General features: G+C 45.5%; 1 protein-coding gene across 3 annotated transcripts in view; it reads right to left on the bottom strand.

Annotated features, from left to right (window-relative positions):
- Nucleotides 1–18,624, bottom strand: part of BACH2 (BTB domain and CNC homolog 2) — a 266,596-nt gene extending 247,972 nt beyond the window's left edge. For 2 of the 3 annotated variants that reach the window (XM_081857002.1, XM_081856998.1), the window contains exons 1-2: nt 17,585–18,624; nt 10,997–11,118 (exon numbers count right to left, since the gene is read on the bottom strand). The gene's annotated coding sequence lies outside the window, so the exon portion shown is untranslated. Of the gene's footprint in view, nt 1–10,996; nt 11,119–15,926; nt 16,046–17,584 lie in introns of those variants that run through there. The other variant, XM_081857000.1, reaches the window with a different exon arrangement.
- Nucleotides 18,625–20,147: the final 1,523 nt, after the last annotated feature.

Consider the following 20,147-nt stretch of genomic DNA (forward strand, 5'->3'; position numbering starts at 1 on the left):
TAAGGACTTGCACCAAAATTGTAGAAGAATCGCTGCCATATGTGGAAAATCACAAACTGTGACGATGATGGGAACCATGTTAACCGCCTAGATTGTTAGACAACCAGATGGCATTACTTACAGATTGGAACAACATCCCTGCCTCATAAAGTTATTTCTGTTTCAGAGCCTGCTTTTTATTATTCTAGCTACAAAAGATTCAAATTGAGGTCTTGGGGCTTCATTTTTTATTTAGCAGTACTTTAGGGATAGTGATTGCAGGTGGATTTGGTTTCACAAAAAGAGTTAACACTTTCCCAACATGATCCTATTCAGGTACTCAAAATAGTATCAGTAAGAAAGTGAAGCCTCCCCATCTTTGCAAAAAGGCACTACACATGCATGTACAATGCACCCCTCCTTTGTACCAGACACATTCCAGCTTGCAAGGAGATGTACTCACACAGCTAGTGGAGCCTGTATCTCATCCTAGCAGTGTTCCAAACAGGACTGTGCTTCTGGGGAAAACTTAATATCCTGATTTTTTAGTGTTTCCTGGTTGGAAGGGCTCTTGCTGCTATGCACATTTTTCATAGAGTAAGTTGTGTAGTCTTTCTTTGCAGCTAGGTCATTAAAATGTGGGGCTCTTCCCCATCTGCATCAGATCTGCTTGCGAGGAACGACAAGCTGGAACCCTTGCCTTCCAGGAGGGACTGCTTGCTCAACAGTGTTGGATGCTCTTTTGCCAATGATGAAAAATAGCTCTGCCTCAGTTCTTCATTACACAGTGAAACACTGATAAGAGAGGTATCTCAAAGAAGTTCTATCACGGGTGGGGAACTTGTGGCCCTGCAGATCAGCCTTCCCCAGCCTGCTGCCTGTTGCAAGACTCAGCTAGCATGACAATGGTTAGGGATGATAGGAGCTGTGGTCCAACAGCATCCGGGGAGACACAGTTTCACCACCGCTGCTCTGTAAACCTCCTAGGCTATTATACATTTTAAGCATTCAGATCTGGATCATAATCAGAGCTGGATTACTGGACTGACTCAGTACAGCTGTTCTTATTACATGATTTATATTACAATAAATCGTAACAGTCTACATAATTGTATTAGTGCGGTGCTTACAATTGCAAATAATTATCTACACTTGGTCCTTTATGCTATAAACAATATTTGTACATTCTTGGGATGTGAGGCCAGTTTCCAAGCCACTGAAGAGCTTCTTAAGCCAACATTTACCTGATGTCTAATTTGTGGTTGTGGTAGGGTAAACCTTAAGTGGTTTTAGTTTTATACCTCCCACCTTTAGTCTTCTATGCATTTGATGTGGTCAGCATTTTTTAATTTTTAATTTTAAAAAGAATGCCTGCAGTTGAACAGGTTGGCAAACTACTGGAACATGTGTGCCCTTAATTGGGGGCAACCACAACTTTCCTAAATGTGATACGTCCCTATTCATGTCAGTGAGCAGAACTCCTGGCCTTGTGTCATTCTGGGTCAGTAGGAAATGCAACATGGTAAATGAGCACTTGGCCCCTGTAGTCCAACTATTAATACGCTTCTATTGAAACATATTACTGAAGGTCTCCATACTTATTGATTCTGATGGATGCCATTAAAAAGAACCACCAAATAACCCTGGAAGTATAAGAGAATACTAGGGGGCCCTGGCTTACAAAGGTGGTTTACTGAAAGAACAAGGAGAAAGCCAAAGTGGGCATTTGTTTCTTTTAGTGGGCAAATTGCCACAGTCAATATGGCAACACATTAATGATTCCTTCCAGTCACATCTGACTTAAAAACCATTTCTCCCTGCCCCCGGTCCCGCAGCAGATTGGTGTGGTGATGAAGCAAACTAGCAAACTGATTTCCGGATTCATAGATTCAGAGTTGGAAGGGACCCCAAGGGTCATCTAGTCCAAACCCCTGCAATGCAGGAATTTCAACTAAAGCATCCATGACAGATGGCCACCCAACCTCTGTTTTAAAACCTCCAAGGAAGGAGAGACCACCACCTCCCAAGGGAGACCGTTCCACTGTTGAACAGCTCTTACTGTCAGAAAGTTCTTTATGATGTTCAGTTGGAATCTCTTTTCTTGTAACTTGAAGCCATTGGTTCGAGTCCTAGCCTATCCTGTGGCTTTTGCACACAGTTCAACCAGTGGCAAATGTTGCCAACAGGAAATGGGACCTCTGACGCCCAGTTTTAAACCATTGCCTGAAAATGTTACTTAGGCTTCCAATAAAAGGCAGTTCCTCCCCCTGTCCTAACATAGTCATAACGGATACCATTAAGCAGCTGAATGATTTATGTATTGCTCTCGCAGAAGGCTTTTCTCAGCAGAAGAAAAACAGCAGGAAAAATTATACAGGTTTATCACCACTCTGCCCTTTTATGTGGGCAGAGAGGAGGCTCTTGAAGAACAGATTTAAATTTTGTGGAAGCAGCTTCACACCTCTCCAGACTCCTGTAGTCTATAATTTATTATTAAGATCAATAATGTCTGAAATTGCTTAACAGTTATTCTCGCTTATGTACTTCTAAATCATGTCTAAACATAACAAAAAAAAAACAAAAACAAAAAAACAAAAAAAAATTGTTTGGAAATCTTTTAGAACAAGGCCCTGGGCCTTCCAGAGAGTGAGATGTTCAAGTTTTAATACATAAAAGTATGAGTCACATAAACAGATTGTACAAGGAAAGACAATCTGATGTAACAGAAACATTTACAAGTCTCGTAACCCTCCTTTCCTCTCTGCTAAGCTTTAAAAAGCCACGTAAGGCCAAGGATCAAAGCAATGAAGTTGCAGAATGCTCTCTGCTGAAACAATAACAAACCCAACTTCCTCAGACGTCAATGGGGCAGATTTACAGAAGGGATATATTTATTATTATGACTTTGCAGCCACTGAAGGAAGACTAATATAATCACATGCATCATGGATTGGAAGCTGAGCTCTTATGCCACCAAGTCTTATCGCTACAATAATGCAAAACATTATTACAGGGGTCACTGGGAAGTATCAGAAGCAGAACAGGAGGAAGGAGGCTGCAAAGCACACAGTCCAGAAGTGCAGAGTTAGTTAATGCTTACCAGAAGCAATCAAATTGGAGGGCTGTTGAGTTATGGCCCCAGATATGTATGTTATCATACTACACAAGAACCTTTGCTCTCTTTGCATGTCTTTGCACAGAACTATATTATAACCAGCTCTCTGTTGCAAACCACAAGAGCTAAGGCATTCCTGTCACATATTTTAGCTGTCACTCTTTAGGAAAGGTGAGAAAAGATAAAATGTTATGGTTTGAGTTGATTTTTGTATGAGGCATTAGACAAGAGAAGGCATGGAACTATACACATGGAAGCTGTTTTCAACAGTATCTGAAACCTTAGCAGCTATCTAGTTTGGTTCCACCCCATTTCCAAATGTTGACCCAGCTACCCCTGTATCTTAAATTAAGGGATATATTCTGGTTCTAATTTGGGTTCCCTCCAGTCTAGCCTGTAGGTCAGGGCTGGGCGTGACACCAATGAACAGTGTGGCCTTTGTGGAGGGAGTGAGGTTTAGGGAGAATCCCAAGGGCTGCATTTTGACCTCATGTCTTGGGTTCTCCACCCTTGCTTTACTATAGCACAATAGGACATATGACTTTGTTTATTTCATTTGAGACAACTGTTCCCAATGGGCATAGTTTGGCTGTGACATCATCATCATCATCATCATCATCATCATCATCATCATCATCATCATCATTTTCATTTATATCCCACCTTTTTCTCCAAGGAGCTCAAGGTGGTATACATGGTTTCCCACCCACCCTAATTTAAGCCCCACAACACCCTTGTGTAGTAGCTAGGCTGAGATGCAGTGAGTGACTCAAAATCACTTCATAGCTGGGTGGGGATTTAAACCCTGGTCTTCCAGGTCCAAGTCCAACACACTGGACATCTGCACTGAGTCTGTTGAGAAGGTTTAGTAAATCATGAGAATTCTCTCAAATGCTCCTATGTTTTGTGTGCTCTGCAGTTCACACAGTATGAGTGTGTGTGGAGTGGAATATTAATACTGTTATTAGTGGGTCATGCTTTTTATTTTTAAAAAATACCTCTATAGTTTATCTTTATATTAAAATTTTAAAAAATAAACTAAAATAAGCAAGCTTTGGCCAACTCCCCCTCCCCACCAGAGAGATTATAAGAGGCAAAAGAATATTATCTACGTAATTCCACAGCAGTGTCAGCAACACTTGACAGTGGTTTGCATGGTAGCTGAAAAACCACCACAACAAACTAACAGGAAAGGCACAACGACGAACAACGACTATTCAGGCCCTTCTAAGCAGACTTTATATCAAACTGTAATTTTTTAAAAAAAGTATATTAAGTCAGAAGAACTTTATCATCACCATCTTGACCATTTGAAACTTATCAGAATGAGCATACCCCAGCAAGGAAACTTTGAGATGGCCACAAATCCCCCCCCCTTCTTTTGGTGCCCTTCTGGTACTTCTTTGTTTGTTAATTTATTTTTCTGAACTGTCAACAACTCTTAAATCAATGTTCTGTTTGTTAGTCTGTATTTTCACTCATAACTTCCATATTTCATCGGCCCATTTTCAATGGTTGCCAACTGTGCTTTTATTTTGTTTTTTGTCACCACTCTTCTTGACCATTGGACCCACCATTGGTCTCCACCGCTCAATTCACTGGAGCCTGTCTTCACAGGCAGGGGAAACCCCAAACTCATTGAGGGTTTGAGACCCATCAGCTACCTTCACCAGGTTTAGCCGGTCAGTCAAAGCCTTTTCTCAGGATGTGGCCACAGCCGCATGCTGACAGCTTCTAAAATCCACAGGTGAGAGCAGGGTGGGGACCAAAGGTGGGCAAACCACCCCAGAACAATCACGACACATCCTCCACCAGAGGTACTACTACCCCTCCCCTAACACCACACACACCAGCAATGAATACTTAGCAAATAAGTAATTCTTGTGGTAACACTGGACAATGCTACACCTGCACAATTTCTGTTTGTCATGCAACAGTGAAAGGCACAAGAGTCCTGTCAGAGAAAGCAGGACATCCGTGTGTGTGTGTGTGTGTGTGTGAGAGAGAGAGAGAGAGAGAGAGAGAGAGAGAGGGAGAGGGAGAGAGAGAAGGAAAGAGAACCAGTTTAAAGGGAATTGGGGGGAGGGGGCAAATAACATGCCAGTATATACAGACAGCTCTTGAGTCAAAACTTCCAAACTGTTTTATGGCTGTTTGAATTAACTGCATTTCACTATGCCTCGTTTTCCTAGAACATGACGATATGTGTCCTTAACTGACTTCGTAGGCAGGAAAATCAGCTGTGGAATATAGTGTTGTACAGTACTTTGTGCTCAAGTTATCACATTTTGCAAATGATAAGAGACAGAGGAACACCTGGCAACAAGTTGAGGAACTGGAAACATTTAATAGTTATGAAATCACACCTAAGAGATAACAGACTATATTAACTGGCAAAACACAGACATATATAAACAAAGCCATCCATGTTTATATTACAAAAGAGATAATTTAGAGAATCCTAAGTAAGTTCAATAACGAGCATAAGTATTTCTGTGTTGACAATTGGCAGGATTTGGTGTTCCCTGATATGTTAATTAAACAAACTCTGGTTATCCAAAATGCTTAATGGATGTTAGCATGACCAAATGTAGAGGAAGAGTCATGGTTGTGCAGAAGTCTTTGTAGAACTTGCCATGCCTGTCAGAGCAGACATTCAAGATGCAGGAATTATTCAAGACACAGTCCTTTGTATCTGCTGACCTGAACACTCCTCAAAAAAGGGTTGCCAGTTCCTTATCTGGCAAGGCTCCTACCCTAAGAGTTTCATGCCTGGGAGAAATTCATCATGCGAAGGAAGGTGATGAAGTAATGGGGAGAGCGTTAGCTCCTGAATTTCTGCTTGCCACACACCTGTTAAAGGCACTGGAGCCGTGCCAGAAAAAAAGAGTTGGCAGCTGACCCATCTATGCAATATGGAATAGTAGCCCCTTGATATATTCTATCCAGATTGTTTGGGAAACAGTGTTTATTAGTAAAAAGTTATATTCTGAAATATACTCAGAGTCGCAAAGTGATTTCATGCTCTTTATTCAGCTCATAGTGGTGAGGAGGAATGAATGAATGTCCCCTCAAAGTATCTGCTTTATATACATTATTTACACAATGGGCTGCACATGATTGGCTAATTCCAGGATTCTACTGTAGGCCAATCAGGTTGTGGATTCACTTCTATCTGGAGCATGATTGGGTGGTTCCTGCTAACCAATCATACTGCTGCATTGTTCTAGGACCAATCAGACTGCTGCATTCTGAATCCTATTGTTCTAGGACCAATCAGACTGCTGCCTTTTGGAGCCTATTGTTCTAGGACCAATCAGACTGCTGCAGTTTGGATCCTATTCAACTCAGTACATAACACCCCTCCCCTCTAAGTTCCAGTCCTGCCCGGAAGGTCGCATTCATAGTCCTCAAGGTACGCCGGTGGCCTACGTGTGCGTTGCGGCCTGGGGTGTTCCCTGGTCCGGGGTTCAGGTTCTGGCTCGTGTTCCAAGGATGGGGCTGTTTGGTCTGGCGCAACCGGCTCGCTCAGTCGTGGTTCTGGTTCCGGTGTCCTTTCGGCCTCGCGGGTCCTCTCTGTATTTACTGATTCTGCCTCTCCTGCTTGCCCCTGCTGCTCTATGGGCCTCACTGCCCCACTGTTCCCTTGGGACTCCTCTGACCTGTCCTCCTCCTCCTGGTTTTCTCCCGGGAATCGTCGCCGTATCTGGTCGCAGTGGCGGCGCCAGCATTGCCCCCCATCTGTTAGCACCTCGTACGACACGGGGCCCGTGACCCTGGTGACTGTGGCAGGTACCCATGCAGGGCCTGCCCCAAAATTCTTTGCGTACACTGGGTCCTGGGCCTCGAAGGTCCGGGGGTTCCTGCCTTCCCCCACCACTACCTCATCCTGAGCTCTATCGGGGTGAAGGCGGTCCAATCTGATTGCAAGGCGCCGACCCATTAGTAGTTCAGCGGGGCTCCGGCCAGTCGTTGAGCTGGGGGTGCTGTGCTGTGCTAGAAGGAATGTGGCAAGGCGGTACTCCCAATCCCCTTGCGTCATGCGGCGAAGGGTGTCCTTGGTGGTCCGCACCATGCGTTCTGCTTGGCCATTGGTGGCAGGGTGGAATGGCGCCGAACGGATGTGGCGGATGGCGTTCTGCACTGTGAAGGTTTGAAATTCTCCTGACGTAAATGCAGTCCCGTTGTCTGAGACGAGAGTGTCAGGGAGCCCGTGGGTTGCAAACAGCCTGCGTAGTACCCGGATGGCTGCGGACGTAGAAGTGGACGGTACCAGTGCGACTTCCAGCCATTTGGTGTAGGAGTCCACCACTATGAAGAATGTTTTCCCCTGAAAGGGGCCAGCGAAGTCCACATGCAGGCGTGACCATGGTGCTCGGGCGGACTCCCAGGACTGGACTGGGGCCCTTGGGGGATCTGGGCGGGATTCCTGGCAGGCCTGGCAGTGTTTGACCCAGGCCTCTATCTCTCCGTCGATCCCCGGCCACCACACATAACTCCTGGCAAGGGCCTTCATTCTTACTACCCCTGGGTGTGTCTCGTGTAGGGCTGTGAGGACCCTTTTGCGGAGGGGCTGGGGAACAACAACCCTGCTTCCCCATAACAGGCACCCCTTGTGGGCTGACAGTTCATGTTTGCGGGTTGTGTAGCCGGCGAATTCTGGCCCGGGGCTGCGGCTGGGCCATCCCCTCCACACCCAGTCCAGGACCCGGGAGATGACCCTATCTTTCTTGGAATGGTGTGCAACTTCTTGTGCCTGAATGGGGCGGTCAGGAAGCAGCTCCAGGCTCATAACCTCTTGTGCAGGTGCTGGGTCGGGGCCTGTTTCCGGTAGTGGTAGCCTGCTGAGGGCGTCTGCATGGCCCATCGCCTTTCCAGGGCGGTGAATCAGTGCATACTGGTAGCTGGCAAGGAAAATTGACCACCTGAGGACGCGAGGAGACAGCACTTGGGGGGTCTGCTTTTCGGGGGCAAACAAGCCAAGCAACGGCTTGTGGTCAGTCACCACGGTGAAGGGCCGCCCGTACAAGAAATCATGGAATTTTTTTACTCCCTTCACGATTGCCAGACCCTCCTTGTCGATTTGCGAGTAGTTCCGCTCGGTTTCGTTGAGTGTCTGGGAAAAGTATGCTACCGGTACCTCTCTTCCATCCGGGAGTTGGTGTCCCAGGACAGCGCCGATGCCATAGGGCGAGGCGTCGCATGCTAGCACCACCGGCAGCCTCTCGTCGAAGTGTGCCAAGACCGAGTTTGAGACAAGCAAGTCCTTGACTGCCTGGAATGCGGCCTCCTGGCGCTGGCCCCACACCCAAGGGGCCCGCTTGTCCAGGAGTCTGTGTAGGGGCTCCGCTACCGCCGCCTTGTGGGGAAGGAAGGAATGGTAAAAGTTCAATAATCCCAAGAAGGCCTGAAGTTCAGTCTTGTTCTTGGGCGCTGGGGCATCACAAATGGCCCGTACCTTGTCCCCAGTCGGGTGAACCCCTTCTGCATCCACCATAAATCCCAGAAAGTCCACTTGAGGCACTCCTAGTAGACATTTTTCCCGCTTCACCTTGAGACCCGCCATCTGGAAACGGTGCAGAACAGTGCGGAGGCGGTCCTCAAACTCCTCTGGTGTGGGCCCGGCAATCAACACATCATCAAAGAAGGGGGTGACACCAGGAATCCCTTTAAGGAGAGAGTCCATTAGATTCTGGAATATGCCTGGTGCCACGCTGACCCCGAATTGCAGCCGCTTTACCCTGAACGCTCCTCTGTGCGTCACAATCGTCTGTGCCTCTGCTGTGGCCTCATCTACTGGCAGCTGTTGATATGCTTGGGCCAAGTCCAGCTTGCCAAAAATTTTCGACCCAGCCAGGGTGGCAAGGACATGGCTGACCACTGGCACTGGGTATGCATGGGCCATGAGGGCCTTGTTTATGGTACATTTGTAGTCTGCGCAGATGCGGACCGAACCATTAGGCTTGACGGGTGTGACGATTGGGGTTTCCCAGGGGGCATTAGGCACCGGCTCCAGCACTCCTTGCTCCACGAGTCGGTCCAATTCCTCGTCTATACGGGGTTTCAGGGCGAATGGGACCCGGCGGGCCTTGAGCCTGACTGGTCGTACTGCGGGGTCAAGCTGTAGAGCAATGGGGGGGCCCGTATACTGTCCCAATTTCCCATCGAAAACCCCCGGAAACTCCTTGCATATGGCGTCCACGTCCACTTGTAAGCTCATGTGGTTCACCCCGGTGATGGCTAGTCCCAGTGGTCCAAACCATGCCAACCCCAGTAAGCTAATGTAGGGGCCCTTGACCACAAGCAAGTCCAGTTGCCGCGTCCGCCCTCGGTATTGCACCCTGAAGGTCCCCACCCCCATTGTGGGGACCTTACGTTTCTGGAAGTCCCGGAGGGTGAATGGGGCCGGCCTGAGTTTGGGACCCCCAGTAGGACACAGTTTCCTTAAGGTCCTTGCCGAGATTATGGATAGAGTTGAACCCGTGTCAAGCTCCATGCGGCATGGGGCCCCCTCTATCTGTACCTCTACATAAATTTTCTCTACGTTGGGGTGGGGCAACTGGTATACCTGGAAGTCTGTGAGCTCCGTCGAGTTGCCTTGGTGCGTTGGGCCCCGGGACCTGGGGCTCTTGGATTGGTCATCTGATGCCTGGCTTCGGGTGGGCCGAGCCCGACACACCCGGGCGATGTGTCCCAATTTTCTGCACTGCCTGCACTCTGCGTTGCGGAAACGGCAGGTCCTCCTCTCGTGACTTTCTCCACAGCTTGCGCAGTTCCCTCCTTCTCGTCGAGGCAGCTGTGGTATGTGGGCTGCTTGAGTGCGCTGCTGTACTCGGTGCACCTCCTCCCTGTCGGATCCCGAGTCGTTGGTGAGGTCTTCGTGGTGGACCCTCGGTTGGGACGGCTGGCTCAGCCGTGCCTCTTGCGTCGACCTCTCAGCAGCTTCCGTTGCCAGGGCCTCCTCCAGAGCGACCTGGAACGTTAGGTTCTTCTTAGCGTAGAGGCGTCGTTGCAGCTTCTCATCCTTCAGGCCACCGACGAGGCGGTCACGAAGCATGTTCTCCAGCTCTGAGAAGTTGCAGAACCGGGCAGCTTGGCGGAGAGAGGTCACAAACCCAGTTATGGTTTCCCCAGGGGCTTGCCGCTTTGCGTAGAAGGCATTTCGACGAGCCACCACTGAGGGCTGTGGCGAAAAGTGCCCCTTCAGCTGTTCCATTATTGTTTTGTATGGAACAGTAGCGACGTCTTCAGGCGCAAGGAGAGCCCGGGCGATTTCAAATGTCTCCTCTCCGCAGACGCTGAAGAATATTGCCCTCTTCTTGGCGTCTTCTTCATCGGTGACCCCTTTGGCTTCTAGGAGGAAGGTGAAACGGGAGGCGTACGCTTCCCAGTCTCCAGATGCTGGGTTGAATGGCGAGAAGCTGCTGTCAGTTGCCATTCTGAGTTCCTTGTGTCCCGGAGCTGAAGCCTGGATACACGGTGCGAGGCAGCGGTGCGGCAGGTGGCGGTGCTGCGGTGCTGTGTGTGGCAGTCAGCTCAGCGGGATCCCACCTTCGTCGCCAGTGAAATATACTCAGAGTCGCAAAGTGATTTCATGCTCTTTATTCAGCTCATAGTGGTGAGGAGGAATGAATGAATGTCCCCTCAAAGTATCTGCTTTATATACATTATTTACACAATGGGCTGCACATGATTGGCTAATTCCAGGATTCTACTGTAGGCCAATCAGGTTGTGGATTCACTTCTATCTGGAGCATGATTGGGTGGTTCCTGCTAACCAATCATACTGCTGCATTGTTCTAGGACCAATCAGACTGCTGCCTTTTGGAGCCTATTGTTCTAGGACCAATCAGACTGCTGCAGTTTGGATCCTATTCAACTCAGTACATAACATATTCTTACCTGGCAGAGCATATACTGAGTTGTGGCGAACCAAACAGCGCCTGCAGGTGAGGGTTCTGCATGTGACATCCAGCTTTTTCACAAAGCTGTCCCAGAGCTTAGCTTCCACGATGCAAGCAGCCCTTGTAGGGGAAGGAAGGAAAACATCCTTGTAAACAAAGCAGCAGTGCCGATAATATTGTAGTCATGTCAGGAGGGCTACTGCTGTTTATGGGGCTGCAGCAGTGTTTTTAACAGCACCCTCCCTGCTTAATTTCTGCCTGTCAGGCTGCTGTTGGGTCATTGTGAACTGACAAACTGCATTTGATGAAATGTCTGCTTCCAGCCCAACTATTGAAGGAACATGTATCTGTGTATCTGAAGAAGTGTGCATGCACACGAAAGCTCATACCAAGAACTAACTTAGTTGGTCTTTAAGGTGCTACTGGAAGGATTTTTTTTTTATTTTGTATTGAAGGAACAGATGCCTCACAGCTGAAGGCTGCACTGTTGTTACTGTATGATGTGCTGAGCATAAGAGGCAACTTTATATGGACTTATACCACACTATACATTTATAGAAACCTCCCACAAAGAGGCTTGGGAACTGCTGTTTGTTTAGGGAGATGGGAATTGTAGCTACATTAGGAGGAAACTACCATTCCCATGATTTGTTTTTTGGGGGGAGGCGAGTCATGTGCTTTAAATGTGCACCGAATGTGTTTTAAATGCATGAAGTGGATCTACCCACAGTCTGTTTCAAAGACAGCATCTCCTGGAGATTTCAGGCAGAAGGTATTTTCCAGTCATATGTCTTTAAGGAAGCTATTTTGGATTCTCAGCTGGAGATGCCAGGGACTGAACATGGGATGCATGCTGAGCATGTTTTACAACAGACTATACTTTTTCTCCCTAGGTGGAACATCTTACTTTTGTCATTTTAGTTCAGTTCATTGGTATGAATGGAGATTCGAAGCGTACTTCCTTGAAATAAAGCGCTGAGGAAAGTGAAACTTCCTTTTGAGTAAGCATGGTTAACATTGAACTACAAGTGTTACACTGGAGTAAATGTCTCCCTGCCCTCTGCCCACCTTCAATGTTTCCCAAGAAAGATTAAAAATGAAAAATACCCTGGCCCCACTTAAATCCACTAGACCTTTCCAATATGTTTCAGAGGGGGTAGAATTTCAGCAGAATTGACATTACAATCATCAGGGCACAGATCACGGACAATATAAAATTGTGATAGAAATGTAACATGGTAGGCATAATTAACAGGGCTTGGGAACAAGAAATTTAAATTCCAGGTTATGCTTTTCACTGTCATAACTGATTTTAGGACATTGTCTCTTCAACCTCATTGAATAAAGCAATGTGTCTATTGCCATCTAGTGTTTAAAATATTGAAAGATATTTTAAGCAGGATTAAGCTCTGTATTAAGTTAGTGGATTTAACATATTTCACAGCACATCTGTCAACATCTGTGATAACTGGTTCTGCTGGTTCAACCTTATGTGACTTAAACAACATATAGAGGGCTTCAGGTTCACCACCCTGGGAGGGACAATTTGTTCTAGGTTTTCGTAGCAGGGCTGAGTTTTTCAGTGACTAACCTGGTTGTGTTCTCGCCCCAACTCTCTCTGGCATATTCTTCTCCCTCATGCTCTCATATGCCTTTAGCTTGATTGAAGATGATGTGTCCTTTCATTCAAGGAGCAACAGGGGTCTTCCACATGTCTCCGTGCCAAGACAAAGGTGTGGCCTGTCCTTTTCCAAGATTTGCAGTTTGCAGATGATGCAGCCTTGACAGCACTCTCTGTGGAAGCTCTACAGAGACTCAGCGACCGCTTTGCCCAAGACTGCAGGGAGTTCAGCCTGATGAAGACCAGCATCCTGGGTCAGCTGCGATAGCACTCCACACATCAGCAGTGGTGACCACATGCTTGAGGTAGTAGACAATTTTGTGTACCTGCATTCCACCATAACCACCAACCGTATTGGCAAGGCAGCTACAGCAATGGCTCACCTTTCCAAAAGGGTATGGGAGAATGTGATGCTAACATGCCAGCGTGCGCAAATTATATGTACATGTACATGTATATGTTTAATCTCCTTTAAAAAAGTGTACCATGCCTAGTAGCAACTGAGATCTGTGTGCTTTACCAACGCTTTAATCAGGTGGATATTGCAATGAAAATATGACAGCATGTTTTCTTACTCTTTTGAACAGGTGCGATATCTTTGATACTTAAGGAGGGAGCCCCACCATTCACTAAGGCAGGGCTTCTTCTCTCACTTTTTCTTAATAAACAACCCTGCCCCAAATAACTGTTTCAGTGACCAGTTTCTGTGACATCCACAGATAGTAGTTAAAATTTTGCAAAGTGTCAGCAAGTATTTTAGTCTCAATTAGCTCTTGGAAGAGAGGACATGGTGCGTAAGGTGTGCCAAATAAGCAGCATGGAACGCCTAGCTAAGCAGCCTCGCTCTCCTGCCTGATGCCTTTGCTTCCTGCAGCGCCAGATGTAGCGAGTGTTGTACCATTTCTTTCTTCAAACAGCAGTGCTCAGGGGGGGATAAACTTTACTTAACCTAATTAATTTTAATCACAGCTTTCCAATCTCATACTGTGTAAAGAATTACAAATTGGAACACATTAATAGAGGCTATGCCTTGCGCTGCAAGATCATTCTGAATTGTGCATTTACATTTTCTACATGAGTTTGCAATGATCATTAGAATAAAAAATGCAGTTATGTCCCTTTTAAATTACAGAAATTTGAAGAAACAGATTGGGACCTGTCCCATTTGCTGCGCTAAATGACTCGAAAATAGCTTGCATTTCAAGGAATTGAATGGCTCTCATTGAACAGGCAGCCCTGGAAAATGATTTCCAGTTGTTTAGAGAGTTAATGTGCTCCTAGGCGTTTGTGTTGTTTAAACAATTTAAAAAGGGGGTTGAGCCCTCAAGGCTTTCCACCTGCTGTGGTGCAGAGGTTCTGAAATAATACTAATACTACTAATGTTAATGCTAGCATTTAGGCAGCACTTTAGAATGTTCAAAGCACTTGAGAACATACGAGAGGGAGCATACCAACAAAGGAATCTGCCTTCCATCAAATCAGACCACTGGTCCATCTAACTTAGTATTGTCAACCAAACTGGCAGCAGCTTTCCAGAGTTTCAGACAGGGGACATTTCCATTCTTACCTAGAAATGCTGGGGGTTGAACCTGAGATCTTCTGCATGCAAAGCAGACGCACTGCTACTGAATTTATGACCCACAGTGCTGCTGTGCTCCCCCATAATAACTCCTATTTATCCTCACCCAATTCAGAAGCCAAGCCTCACTATGCATAATTGCATTGCTACAATTGGGTTGTTATTTTCATTTTCATTTTATATTTTGTGGTTTTATATTTTGATTTTGTTCTGTGAAATGCCCTGAGACTTCCGTGTATAGGGCAGGATATAAATTCTATTATTATTATTGTTATTATTATTATTATTATTATTATTATTATTATTATTATTAATACCTTTACGTCTCTCTTTACACACTCTATAGAAATCCAGATTGCTCCTGTGATTTGTTTATTCTGCTTTATATAGTACCCTGTATATTAACTACCCTTACATTGACTGAGTAAATTAGTTTTGGGGTTTGGTCACAAAGACACAACATTTCTAGATACAATAAAGGATGGAGCTTTAGAGGAGGTGATAATTTGTGGGGTACAGGGATGGGGTGGGAAGGTGGCAGAAGAGGAAAGTTTGGGCTGTATTCTGAAGAGTGCTCGGGATGTGGTGTGTTGTTTGAACTGCTTTGGAACAGTGATTGAGCTGTCTCAGAGCTGTCAGATCCAACATACGTGAAAATAGAAAATGACCCGGAAAGCCCAACAGGGTCCTGTTTAATTTCAAAACCTCGAATATTCTGAAAACATATTGACTAGTTAGAAGAAAGGTGAAGGGAGGAGTCAAGAGAGTCAAATCTGTTCAGGACACTTGTAAATTATTTAAAATCATGGTAATAGAAGATCAGAGATCAAATCATGTATACCATTCCTTCCAACTGTACAATTCTGTGATTCTATGAGGTGTAGGGAGCTGCCGGAGTGGCGCTCTAGGAGGCTGAGGCAGGCTAGGGCCCACAGCCCAGCTCCCTAGCTGGTCAGGTGGGTCTCACTAGCTCTGGAAGGAAGTGTGTGATTTCTCAACTGGAGTAGGCTCCAAACAGGCAAGGGTCCACATGCCTCATCAAGTCTGGATGCAAAGTACAAAAGGAAGCAGAGCTGAGGTGCTTTGTCTGCTCAACTTCCCATGTTGATGGACCTTGACTTGGATGCTCCTGGACCTCCACAGGACTGTGCTTTGGGTTTGACTATGGGCTAGACTTCAGACTTGGCTACTTGAATTGACCCTGAACTGTGTTTTCTGACCTTTGAATTTTGGCCTCTGTACTTTGCTTGTGTGAATTGACCCTAAGACTTGGAACTGTGCATACTGACTTGCTGCTAGGTAGGCCAGGGGTTCAGGGCAAAGGCTAATGATTTGTTAGAGCCTTCAACAGAAGGGGAGGGGGAGACAGTGGTGGCTGCTGTCCATATTTTGTATTATGTATGTTATCTAATTTCTTTGTTGCCTGTTTAAGTTTTGGACATATCAGTGATCTGGTGTGTATATGTTTTCAACATGTTATTTTATGTTCAATTTCTGAATTCTAAAATGCTGGCATGGCTGTGGAGAACAAGCAGTGTGGTCTTAAATTAACACCCACAGATAAAAATCTGGTAGCATATTAATCTACCAGTCTGCAAATGCAAAGTGATGAAAGCATGCACTAATCTGTGTCATGTCGGGCCAGGCGTGGAGCACCTCTGACCCAGTTGCCAAATGTGTCCACACACCTGCCTCTCACACCCTCTCTCTCCAGGCCAAATTCCTTACCAGCTTTGCGTCACAACTTCCATGAGTATTTTTGTCAGGCTGTAATGTGCCCCTGAACTTTGGTAAAGATCCCTGTTTGTCCAGATGGAGGACAGAGTGTGAGAGGATGTATAGAAACTAGCAGAAAGATAAACATTTACAGTCATTGTTCCACCCACTTTTGCCTTTGGCTCCTCCTACAACCGGTATGTGGCTGCCACCCCCCAAAGGTTGCCTAGAAAGGAATACATTCTTCAGACTGAAGAAAGTTCCCTACCCCTGCCATATGTAAAAGCTCCATTGTGAGGCATTCTCTGTAGAACATTAAACATCCTGGCCATTCGTCAGATAAATACTAGCTATTAATGTTTGGCAGGCAGGCAACACTGGCTCTCCGACAAATTGCAGCATGAGAGCCATTGGCTCTGCTTGGATTCAGACTTTTTCTCCATATGCTGCAATGAAAAACTAGCCCTTAACATTTGGAAATATCCTTTGAGCCAAATATGTCAAGTACAAAAAGTGTGGGGGAAAGAAGAATGAAAAAGGGCAGCCTTTTGTAAAAATAAAGGAAAAATATTCTAAAACATTAGAGCTCTCTCTGTGATTCACCAAGAACTTCCAGTGCATGATATATTTCAGCTCTTCAAGTGTGGTAATTCTGTTACAATGACGACTTGAGAAGGGTTAGGTGTTTGCTTGTGTTGTTGTTTTTAATTAAAGGATGTACTTAAAAGCTGTATTTCCAATCTAACAGACAAGGCAGGCGTTCACTTACCACTTGTCTTCCAAGCCATTTGAATCTAAGAACCTCTCAGGTATAACATTTAAATGCTTTGTTCTCACCAAATGCTACCAAGAGACAAAGGATTCTTCATGGTTAAGGCCAAACTGTTTGTTTGAAATATTTGTATCTTGCTTTTCCTTTTTTTAAAAAAACCTTGGGTTGTGCAAAATATGTGATCGTTTATCTTTTTGGAACAGCTGACAGCCTCCTAAAGCAACAATAATTCTGCATTTATAACCCAACTGCCCTCCAAAGAGATCAAAGTGGTGTACATGGTTCTCTTCTCCCTATAATATCTTTACAGCAACCCTGTGAGATAGGCTGGTCCGGTCAGATATTCCATACAGAGAAGCAAAAAATTGTAAACTACACTGCGGGGGAACAACTCGAGAGGCAGACATTTCTGGTAGGCAACAGCAGTGTGGTGAAACTGGAAGCCAGAGATGGTGAGAATAAGTAGCTAGAATTGTGGGAGCATGACCAGAGTGTAGCAAGCCAAGAGGCAGGTGTCTTAAAAGCTGAATTGCTCTTGCCTAGGACAAGTCACAAACAGCAGATTACACCTGTGCTAGAATGCAAGGCGCTTGATTCGATCCTTGAAAGCAGGGTGAAGATGACTTATTTTTATTTACGTATTGTGAAGACCGCAAGTGTCCATCTCACATTGGCCTTGCCAATATTGCATCATTTTAGTTGTATGTGGAAAACAACCACTGCAGTGTTCAGTGGCAAGTGTGCTATTATGTTAAGCTTTTGATGCATCTCTAAGAGCAGCTGCTGCTTTCCCCCCCTTCCCCTTCCAGCCAAATGAAATAAGGCTGGACATTGTCACTGTTCACTGTGTGAGCTGAAAATGGCTTTGCCCATTGTGCTGAGTGCACAGATACTTAACTCAATGGAGAAGATGATGTGATGTTGGTTCAACTCCAGGACTGTCCAAAGTCTTACAGACTCTTCATTTTTCTTTAGCTGCTAATGTATAACTGCTGGAAATGCTTCCTAATCCGAGTATTGGAAAGCTATCCTTCCAGCGCTGTGGATACAGTTCTCAAACCCTTCGCCTGGGCTAGTGCCAATGACTTCAAGATGAAATGGTTGTCTTAACTGCTTCTGCCTTGTCAGTCTGGTTAGGGCTGAAGGCCTTGAGCAAGACATCTTCCACACACACCCTCCCCACAGTGCGTCTGCTTGCTCACTGCTCTTGTTGCCAGTTGCTCCTGCTTCCTTGCTGAGGAATGGGCAGGGTATAAACAATAAAATTTTTATTATTATGTAAAGACCTAATGAGCAAGCTGGCAGCAGCATCTACTGCTCCCTGTACTAAACACTGCCGTTGTTTGATTGCCCATCCCCTCTAGGTCAGAGCAACATTCAAGTGAGCAAGCAGGTTGCCATGGTGAAGAGGAGCAGGCCAGCAGGCCCTCTGCTGTGGTGTGGGCCCTCAACAGGTGCCCAGCCTTGACACAGGCCCTGAAATAACAAATTAAGCAGCCAGCGGCTTGAATCCTGCTAGCCCCTCCATGTCCCATTTTTACAACCTGGTTAGATTGTGACAGTTTGGGAAGTAGGTGGGGATTATGAGCCAAGGTAAAATCTGGAAGCAGGGTTGATCTCTGCTTACAATTGTAGGGTGATTGCGACACCATCTACCCCATGGGTAGGCAAACTAAGGCCCAGGGGCCGGATCCAGCCCAATTGCCTTCTAAATCTGGCCCACGGATGGTCCAGGAATCATTGTGTTTTTACATGAGTAGAATGTGTCCTTTTATTTAAAATGCATCTCTGGGTAATTTGTGGGGCCTGCCTTGTGTTTTTATATGAGTAGATTGTGTGCTTTTATTTAAAATGCATCTCTGGGTTATTTGTGGGGCATAGGAATTCGTTCTCCCCCCCTTCAAAATATAGTCCAGCCCCCCACAAGGTCTGAGGAACAGTGGACCGGCCCCCGGCTGAAAGTTTGCTGACCCGATTCTGCCCAATTTTAGAATTTTCTCTCTAGTTAAGACAGTTTCCATTACCCCCAATCCCTTAAGGGCATGTTCTTGGTTTTTTCCTGTCACTCATCATCAACACTGTGATGGGTTGGATGCATGAAAGTCATCACAGAGTGTTTCCCTCGCTTCTTATAGCACCAACACCATACTTTTTGATGGAGGCAGTTCACACATTTCACTGAGTCACTGACTCTTTTGGTCTACACAGTTGTAAGCCCTGTGGGGCTCAATGGGACTTATGTTCAAATGACTATAGGAGTATACATCCATATGGACACTGGAACTGAACCATAAAGCTTGGCTGCAGATCCAGGCTTCTCTAAAATTCTGGAAATTTTGGAAGCCTATTGGTAAAGGAGGCGGTAGCTTTTCCATAAAAGTCATTTGCTGGCCTCAGCTGTTGCCCTGGGCTGTCATTTGAAGCACAGGTGCTGACAGAAAAGTGCATAAAAATGGCATCTTACTTCATGTTTGCTCTCCTTTTATCTGCTTAATTTACAGAAATAAATTCTTAGTACCATTCCTGCGGCACAGCCAGCCCAGCTCCCAGTGTGTTTTGTTGTGTTGGTGCATTGTGTCATTCACAAGTAATGTCAAGCTCTCGTCTAACCACAAAACACTCAGTTGGAATTGATGTAGAGAGCTGAAATGCAGGGCAGGATGCAGAGTTTTGCTTAGTTATCTTATGGCTATCAAAGTGACATTTATAACCGATCAGTATTGCTTCTCTGAAGTTCATTAATGTGTCTTGGACAGTTGTCGAAGTAGATTACTCAAGTCGTTTTCAACCTTCTCCGATTTTGGACTGACATTCAGCCCCATCCTTCAACAGCATCAACACAAATTTTAGTCTTCTAAGGCTTATGCATAAGGAACCAAAACCATACTGCCAAGAAAGACATCAGTAGACTCAGGGTAACATCAAAAGTTTACAGATACTAAAAATAAAGAAATAAATAACTTCAAGGGAAAACCCCTCTAATTATCACAAGATTTGTAGAAGCACAGGACTATATAACCCCATTAATTCCAACAGGGCCTGTCACAACTACTTTTTGTCTAGATCAGGGTTTCCCAAACTTGGGTCCTCAGCTATTTTTGGACAATTCCCATCATCACTGACCACAGGTCCCTGCTGGCTAGGGATGATGGCAGTTGTAGTAAAAAAAAACTGGAGACCCAAGATTGGGAAACCCTGATCTAGCATATGCTTAGCACCTCCTGCTGCTGTTAGGTATTGTTTAAGCTTATTTCTCACTCCCACTCCCAGTATTTCTTCCTATTTTTGAAATTCTCCATTCCAGAAAGTTAAAAAGATGTATAAGAAAGAAGCAGGCAAAGGGCAAGTTTTTATATGTAGTGGGATGGATTGATGGAGTATTCAAACGATTTCTTGTAGATATCTTATATATATTACAGTGCTGCTTCTCCTACAAGATAACCTGTTAAAAACAGAACCAC

This window comes from Podarcis erhardii, assembly GCF_964252035.2.
Source record: "Podarcis erhardii genome assembly, chromosome: 3".
NCBI classification, from domain to species: Eukaryota; Metazoa; Chordata; class Lepidosauria; order Squamata; family Lacertidae; genus Podarcis; species Podarcis erhardii.